The sequence below is a fragment of the Pelodiscus sinensis genome, chromosome 5, assembly GCF_052426305.1.
Source record: "Pelodiscus sinensis isolate ZL-2025 chromosome 5, ASM5242630v1, whole genome shotgun sequence".
Taxonomy (NCBI): domain Eukaryota; kingdom Metazoa; phylum Chordata; order Testudines; family Trionychidae; genus Pelodiscus; species Pelodiscus sinensis.
The window spans coordinates 76,660,000-76,669,503 of record NC_143056.1 but is presented as its reverse complement, the minus strand read 5'-3'; positions in this window follow the sequence as shown (position 1 = coordinate 76,669,503).

Below are 9,504 nucleotides of genomic sequence, written 5' to 3'. Positions count from 1 at the left end.
CAGACCAAAAGAGATTTAGCTTCTCAAGCTTTGTTACTTAATGAAACAGTCTCAGAGCATGAGAGTAAGTACCTCTTATGACTGGTACAAAAGTCAACCTTGAACACATTGGTGAACAGTGACTCAAAGGAACTTGAGCAGGTTAGATTGACATCTATCAGGGATGATCTAGATGGTGCTTGGTCCTGCTGCGAAGGAGGTCCCTTCCAGTTCTAGTATTCCATTATTCTGTGATTCTATAAACTCACTGGTGTCTCACTTCTTGTTTGTTAAATGTAAAATAATCACAACCCTCTAATACTGATAGCAACAATATTTTGATTTGATTTTAAGAGTGATGATTATCCACAATGCTCACTGAAATTCCATGGGAGTTGTTTGGTCAAAGTCTCATTTTTAGAGATGCTAAGCACAAAGAGGAAGAGCAATACTTCTGCACATTTCCATGATCTTATATCTGTTGCTAATGCAACATTTGCAGAATAGGCTTTTAACAGCATCTTGTTAAAAAGTGAATTATACCATTCATTTTGTTAATAAAAATCTTGCTATAGATAGGCACCCTCCCTAACCCCCTCTGGAGTGTAATATGTTAGTCTCACTCAGGGTAACAGAAACTCTTAAGCTGGGTCCGGTGTTTATTAATACTAATGAAATTCAGCAAATGGCTGGTGAAGGAAAGCAGAGAGAGGGCAATGGCTGTAATGAGTCTGTAATTACTTCTAGAAATGAAAGAGGGAGAATTCTCTGACAAGAAGGAAATATATAAAGACATTATTAATAGACTTGGTAAAGAGACATGCAAAGTTTATTCAAAGTTGTGTAATGAAGAGAGAGGATTAAAAGAGGAATTAGTAAAAGCTGAAACAAATGTTATTCATGAGTTAAGAGCATTAACAGAGTCAGTTCATTATCTGTGCTACCACTCATCTTTAATGTAATGAAACGGAAACTTTATCTCATTAAAGATCAAGCAAGAGGTTCTTTATCTGCCGCTTATTCCATGCATTGCAACCTGTTGCCCTTGCCAAAGGATTCAATATAAAGACAATTTGCCAGATGAAATGACACCATAGGAAAAATACTAAATTAAACAACAAAAGAAAATAAAAGGATAAAGTGAATTAAATAATTAGGATACAAAGAGTGAATATACCTAGATCTATCTATATCACATATTGAGTCCTACAAAATAAATTGAAAAGCTAAAGCAATGAATTACAGAATCATGTAATAAATGAAGTTTTGACTCACCTCTGGGCAACTCATCAACCCACTGCCCACTACCTTGCCACTCTAAACTTTGTTTCAACATTCCAGATTTGCAGACATTTCTTATTTTATGAATTATTTTCTCTTTTTCAGCACCATTTCTCTTCATTTTTTAAAAAAATCCATACATTCGAATATGTATATCAGTTCTCATCTCTGTTCAGACATTTCTCTTGCTCTGGTGGTTCTGCTGAGACCTACATAGTTCTGGGAATTAGAATTTCCTTTTTGTGGGGAATTTTCTGCAATTTTTTTTAAGTTCAAATCAGATGAAAAGCAAAGAATTCTGAATGTTCTGTGATACGTTATTTTAAAAAAGCAACAGACATCTGTGGGCAATTGAAATAAAAATAAATAAAATTATTTTCATTTAAAATTATTTTTTACAGAATGATTTTTAAGGGAAAAGTCATTCTGATACAAAAATATCAAAATCATTCTGTTAGAATGTTGACATTACAGGGAGTAAGTTCAGGCACGTTGACAGCATATTAACCACAGCATTGCAAACTATCTCTGTATTGTGACCTGAGGCCTCATTCAAGGTCTAGTGTTTCCCTTTATGAAATCTCTCCATTGTTGTACTATTCATATATACCATATCACTGTGGCTCTCTGTTTGCAGAGAGAGCTGAGCTTCCATTGAAGTTGGGTTAAAGTCACTGTATCAGCCAGTGCTGTGAGAAGATGCAAGTCTAACTCCTTGGAGGCTGATGCCCCTGTCAAGTGTGATGAGAATTTCTTCAGACCAAAACTGACACTTTTTTTCCTTATTGCTCTTTAACAAATCCAGCTGGGAGTGAAAAGGAGTTTTCACAAATGGAGTAACCCCCACTGTGTTTTTTTTCCCCACTCAGACATAAATAACCCTTTCCAATCAGTGGGAGGAACCGATCCCTCTAAGCTGTGAAGATCCCATGGAATGGACTATAAAGGAAAGAAAGGGACTTCAGAGGCTTAGTCAGTGCTCATATAATTAAACAGGTTCATGGGTTTATACATCACTATTGAGTACAAGTGCTTTTAATTTCTAAAAATCTACTGAATAACAAACAGCAGGCAGTGAGACCTAAACAACACACAAGACAGTATTTGGCATAGTAACAGTGAAAGCCATCTCCTCATATACCCTCCAGGGAAAACTTTTAAAAACTAACCTTCAGACTTGATTTTCTGAGACCATGATGACTCACTCTGCTTCTGTGTGGGGAAGGTGTAGACACATAATGGCACCACATTTTGGAAAGAAGTCACCATAAACAGTTTTGCAAATTGAAAACAATACACTATTTTGATCACCTACTTGGCAGCATTTCCAGTATCTGCAAGCTTTGAAAGAGAGAACTTAAATACAAATTTCAAACCTTGAACTTTTATTCAGCAGCATATATCTTAATCCTACTGGCTATTGTTTTCTATTTCTAGATTACTTCATTATCTGATGGAACATGAACAGCAATATGTCTTTTCTTTATATCTCCAGGAATGATAGGCAACTGTTGATGCCATATAACTCACGTTATTGTTTGGTCCTGAGGCCAGCTATCTGTCAGAAAACCAATTTAGAGCAAATGGCCAATGAAAGCTTTGTCCAAGTAAGAAACCCAGGATTTGGTCCCTATTGATTAGTTGTCTTTAGCAGAATGTCTATAAATATATCAGTGTACTGACTAGGCAAACAGCCTTATGATTACAGTCATTTGAAAGTTATTTCAAATATGCCTGTACTGAGAGAGCCTAAAGTGATTGGTTTTTTTAATCAATGCAAGAAAACCACAGATCCTTTTGGTTAGAGTCTGTAAATCTCTTTAACCTCTTGAAGAGATTTAAAATTGTTTATTAAATATATATCAAATCTAGATCTTTAGCAAGTAAGTTCATTTGCAAAATCAAGAAAAGGAGTCTTACTCCCTACATTGTGTGTATTGGAAAGGTTTTTTTGTTTTTGTTTTATTTTGTTTTGTTTTTGTTTTTTATTTTTGTATATTCTCTCCTTCCCACTCTCTTTTTTTAATCATGTACCATAAACCCTTTGTAAGGGGGAAAAAAGATGACAAGATAATGTTGGCCCTATAGCACTTCCCTTATCTATTGTAAATAATTATTCAACTATTTAATTCTTCTAATTTTGTCTAAGCAAATATTTGCCTGCCCACACATTTTATTTTTATGTAGAATTGCAAATGAACAACTAAATCCCAATCTACCCATATCCACCCATTTCACAATTGTTAATTTTAGGCCATGTCAAAATAGACTCTCTGAATATATTATTTTTAAAAGTAACTTGTACTCCCAGTTCTCCTGGGCCCAAATTGTTAATTAATTTCCTCAGACGTTATAAGGATATTGATGACATAAAACATTGAGGTAAGGTTAGGGGTAAACTGAAGGCAAGAGGCTAAATAGTTTTAGTTGCTCCTCCGTCCCCTGGGTATTAGCAAAGAAAATGGCATTTAATGACAATTAAGGTTGTGGCACAGATTACATCATATATACTTTAAAATGGTGTAAATAAGTTAAAGTGAAGACTTCTGCTTTCCTTTTCACCTTTACATTGTCTACAACTCAGTCAATAACATACTTGAATGCCCCCTATGTCTTTCATTTCTATCTCCAGCAATCAAACAGCATACTATGTACCGCAGTTTCATTCCATTTGCATCTGAGGGAGAACATTAACAGAGAACTCTCATGCTTTAATATCAATAGGACAGCATATGTGATCATCACACAGTACATGCATTTGGGAAGTAGCTTTGCATTAACATTGCTAAGGTGATTCTTTAGGTATGTCTACTCTATAGAGATTTTTTCAGAAAAACAGCTATTTTTCCAAAAAAACTTCAATTACGTCCAAACTACAATCGTCTTCTTTCGAAAGTAAATCGAAAGAACAGAGGTTTTTTTTCTGACATTGATAAAACTCTTTCTATGAGGAAGAGGCCTTTTTCTGAAAGAGCTCTTTTGGACGTGTGTGGACAGGGAAGAGAGAAGAAAGAAAAGGAAAGAGGAAAAAAGCACAGGTGCCCTGGTGGCCACTCCGCCCATAGTAATCACAGCTTAAATATGAGATAGCATCCATTCAATGTGGACACTATCTTTCAAAAAATCAGATCGCTTTTTCAATGTTCTTTGGCAGTGTGGACACTCTTTTTCAGAAGATCTTTTCCAGAAAAGCTTCTTCTGAAAGAAGCCTACAGTCTAGACATAGCCTGTATGTTTTGTGATACAGAGTGCATTGAGATGCTCTGGTGAAAAAACAAAGGGGATCATTTTTACACTTATATTACAGTATTCTTTCAGTATCAATTCATTTTTCATCAGAGCACAATGAACAATTCAAATCAAGCTCAAAAGTCTTTTGTATGCCACTTGAAAGAGGTTTTTGGCAAAATAAAGGTTTAAAGCTTCTGTCAACATTGGATTCTGTAACTTGCCATTAACTTTGCCTGAATCAACAGAATCACATGAACCACACCAGGGTTGGTCCTCACTCTCACATTCAGAAGGCAGCATAAGGGACCCTCTAAAGGTGTGGCAGTGGGGTGGGCTCTCGTGTGACCTGAGGGCCAGACCTCCCACTGCCCACCCAGGCAGCAGCTGGGAAACCAACACCTGCTGCCACAGGGATGAAGCTGGACAAGGGACCCTTGGGAGCCTCTGGAGTAGTCTAGTGGATTAGGCATTTTCCTGGGCAAGGCTGTGAAGATAGGACATTTGCCTAGGGAAGGTAGGGTTGTGGGTTCAAGTCCCACCCTGCGAGTGGCTGGACAATTGTCCTGGGTGTGGAGTTAGGGGTGTGATTCTCTTAGCCAACTTGAATAGAAACCTGCAGGAACTCATTGGGTATATACTCAGAGCAGATAGACATGTCACCACTGCATGAGTTACTGTGACTATATTACTGTGTTTAGAGTGCTCCATGAGGGCTAGCACAAGTATTCCTATATGAACAGTACATCCACAAACTTACTTAGCAGTATAGACATAATCCTGCAATGTAGCTATTGCTACGATGTAATATAGGACCTATCCATAACAGTAACTACCTTCAGGTTTTTACACCTATTATCTGGGAGATATGAAACTGCAGACAATGCATACAGTAGATTATAGAGCAGGAGTGGTCAATAATTTTTGAGAAGGGGGGAGGGGGGACTCCAATATTTTGGAAAGTGGTTGAGGGCCACACTCTTTCATGGTATGAATGGAGGAGATGCGGGGTCTGGCATGGAGGTTGGGTGCAGAACAGCACTTAGGGTAAGAGATTGGGGCACAAAAGGCAGAATGGAGTTTTGGAGGGAGTCTAGGTGAAGGAGGCAGTTGTGACAGGACAGGGGACTAGGGTGCAGGATTTTGAAATGTGATTTAGGATAGTAGGGGATTGTGATCTGGGGCAGGAGATTGGGGTGCCAGATCTACGAGGGAGTATGGGTGCAGGAGGGGGACAGAGGGTTGGGGAAGTGAGGGGTTGAGGTGCCAGAGGCAAGCTTTGGTCAGGAGACTTACCAGCCAGCAACCAAACCAGCTTACCCGCCTGTGGAGGTAAAGGCTTGCAGAGCTTGAAATGTTTCTCAGCCTGCCAGCCCCAGCCATGTGCTTATGTGAATAACTGAGCCAGAGGGGTGGGGGATCCATTGGGATTGTGCCCAAAGCCAGCCAATGGGATTGTGCTGTAGGTGGGGGCAGGCCTGAAGCTTTTCTCCCTCCCCTCCAGGATTACAGTTTTGAAAGAGAAACAGGGCCAGGCAGCTGCATTTGAGCAGCGTGCAGGCAAGCAGGGGAACCTGCCTGGGTCTGGTGATTTAGTCACAGATTTCCAGTGGCCAGCTTTCAATCTGCAGCTGAGGATCTTCTCAATGTCTCCTCAATTTGCTTGATGTAGACCCATAGATCCACTTTTATATCCCAAAATTATAAATGCATGTCAATGAAAGGTATTTCATAGTTGAACAAATGGAATCAATTGCTGGTTACAAAGAAAGCCAAAGCAGGTTGCCCTTTTGAGGTTTTTTAGCAATTAGTCTGGCAGCTGCAAATACTTATAGATTGTTTTTCATAGATGGTCTCCTCCATATATCAAGAAAAGGGGACAGAGAATCAGGTTTAGCCCTCCTCCATTCTGGTTTTGCACTAATTAAGCTAAGTTACTACACAGATATATAAATAATTATTTCAATAAATAAAATAATTGGTGGACTTATTTAGTCCAATAGCTGGACTTATTGGAAATCCTGGGAGGTGACGGTTTGTGAAAACACTCCTCTCCACAACCCCAATGAAGTGAATATAGTCACACACAACACAGGGCTCCAACTGCATGGAAAAGCTTACAACATCGGTGTGCTATGAAGAGTTCTATTTGGATACACAGCCACCTGCTTTACTACTTCTCTCCATGCAACAGATCCAGCGATCTGCTAACAATGAGTTCTAATGCTATTGAAACAGTTTCAGCTTCTCTCAATAAGTTTGTCTGAGCTGGTGGATCTGCCAGTGGGCCTACCAGTGAGAGGGAGAAACTGTTCTATGTTGCTGGAGTAGCCCGGAACAATTGTAATGCTTGCATCTGAGGCACAATTTCTTCACAAGAAACCATGACATGGTGCACATATGCACCCCCACAATACTCAGCAGTACATTTCTATGCCAGAAACTCAGCTGCCATGGTAAATGGAGCAATATTAATTGAGACCAGCTCAGAATCTGGATCAAAATATTAATCTATCCCTCAATGAATAAAATAAAGCATTGTTTTTTTCAGTGAAGCACTTAGTCATATCTGGAAATCTCCTCTCAATTAAGTGAAGTTCATTATCATTGTTTCCTTGTAGTATTAAAATCTATGAGTATGTAAGAAATGCAATTTAGCCTCTGGTACAAAACATTAGAAAATGTCTTTTCACAATGAAAAGGGCTAAAGTGTAAAATCCCCTGAAGCAAAAGATCTCACTCTTCCTTTCCTTTGATATTTCACTTTCTCATTTTATTTATTTATTGAAGTGTTGCATTTCTATTAAAGTTTTAAAGATTTTTGTAGACAGCTGGAGGAAAACATCTGAAGTGAACTAACAGGGATAAGACTTTTTTTTTTTTGCCCCCTCTAAATTTATCCACCGACCTGATTTCTAAAAATACCATTTTTTCTTTTTTTGAAGTCTTCACCTTTGACAAACAATCTGGTCTGAGCTACAGCTAAAGACTGCTGTTCTAGCCTACCAGGGCTGGAAGAAGTATGTTACCATTTAAATAGTATAATAATGGTCTGGACTTATAACAAGTATCAGCAAGCAAATTCACCCACCTGGCTATTTATCTGAGTGGGAAATGGAAAGTGTTAATCCATGTACTGCCTCTTTTAGATGAAACCCTTTATTTTATACTTAGCTATGTCTGCTAGAATGACAAGTGGTGTTGCTGAGAATTTAGGGTTTAGAAATGGCAGCCATGCTTGCATGTGTGCTGGCTTTGTATCTAACCTGAAATCATCTGGAACAGCTAAAGAATCTGTCAGCAAGAAGACTCTCCCCCCTCAATTGAAATTTGGTAGACCAGCACTAAAGTGGGCGGAAGTGTGACAAAGAAAGAGCTGACAGGTGGGTCAGTATTGTAGCCTCAATTAGTTCCCCCAGTGATGTCTGATTGAATAACTAGCTAATCAGAAAGGAAGGCTGAGACACAAGGAATTAATTAGCCCTCAGCTGACCAATCTAACAAAAGCCAGAAAGGTAGTGTTATAGGAGGAGTCGGACGGGGTAGGAAAATGTAAACTGAAAATTTCTTAGAAAGGAAGCTCTCTTCTCCTTCTAGTACCCTATTAAAGAAAGGCTGAAAGAAGTAGATGTCTAAAAACTGTGATGATGCAGTGTACAATTGTGGTTGAAAGAGTGTAGCATGAAGTACAGCCTGGATGTTAAAAGAATATGGGATTGAGCAATTCCTGGGGCATCAGAAGATGGGAGCAGGTGTGATTCCATTACAATAAGGAATCCATGCCAGAGTAAAGATAAAGCCAGATGCTTATTGATGTTCATTTTATCTGGAGTATTGCTCAAGGAGTCCTGCTGATTGCCCCTGTAATATACAATGGTTTAACCCAGACTAATGAGCAGCAGTACCTCTTGTGACCTACAGCATTGGGTGCTTTACTATGCCTTGCTGAACTCCTACCCTGTTCTGCTCACAAACAGCTTTTTAGTATGCAAGCCACATCCAGAGTGTTTGTGTACAACTGCAGCCTGCCAGTCACACTTGTATTACACTTTGGCTCTCACCAATCTTTGTTTCACTGAAAGGTGACCCTGACAGACCCCCATACTTAGATTTCACCCAAGAAATGTATGCCCTGTTCTGTCCTGACTTCTACTGGACAATGAGATATGTTAGGTCTGCTATTTCTCTAAAAGAAATAATATCCACCCAATTTGGCAATCCAAATGGAGTTACCCAGACACTTCAACTTAAACACCCTAGATTAGATGAAAAATAAAGTTAGATTTTGAGGCAAAAAAGTCAGAAATAGTTACAAGAAAAGCAAAGCGAAAATGTTACCGGTGTCTAACTTAGCTTTGAATTTATCATAGTTTAAGTTTTCACACCACATACTTTTAACAGTCAAAGAGCACATTTGCACAGCAGAGCTAAATCCAAAATAAGCTACGTAATCTGATCTACATTAATTGTGTAGCTTAAGTCAAAATAGCTTATTTCAGGTTTTGACACTGTCTACAAAGCAGGTAGTCCAAGAAAAAGCACTCTTCCTCCAACTTCTCTTACTCCTTGTAAAATGAGGGTTACAAGAATTGGAGTAAAAAGTGCTCCAGCTTGATATTCTTTTAACATTATGTTGAAATAACTGCTTGTAGTGTAGATGCAGACTATATTATTTTGGAATAATGTCAGTTATTCTGAAATAACACTGCTGTGTAGACATACCCTTACTGACCAAACTTCTCTGGTCAGAATCCCTTCTCCCAGATTTCAACATAGTCTTATTTTGTTGCTGCAGGTACTGTGAATGAGATGAGCAAGGAAAGAGAAAGCGAGGGCATCTTGGGGTGTTTGTCCCCCCTTTTTATAGCTTCAGTCCTGCTCTTGAAAAACATTTCCCGCTGAGCAAAAGAATCAAAAAAATTTGTGTGAAAGACAGACAGGTAGACATCCTAAGGACTTTATAGGACTTTATAGAACATCTCTCACTGTGTTATCTGAGTAACGTCTAATTTTTGG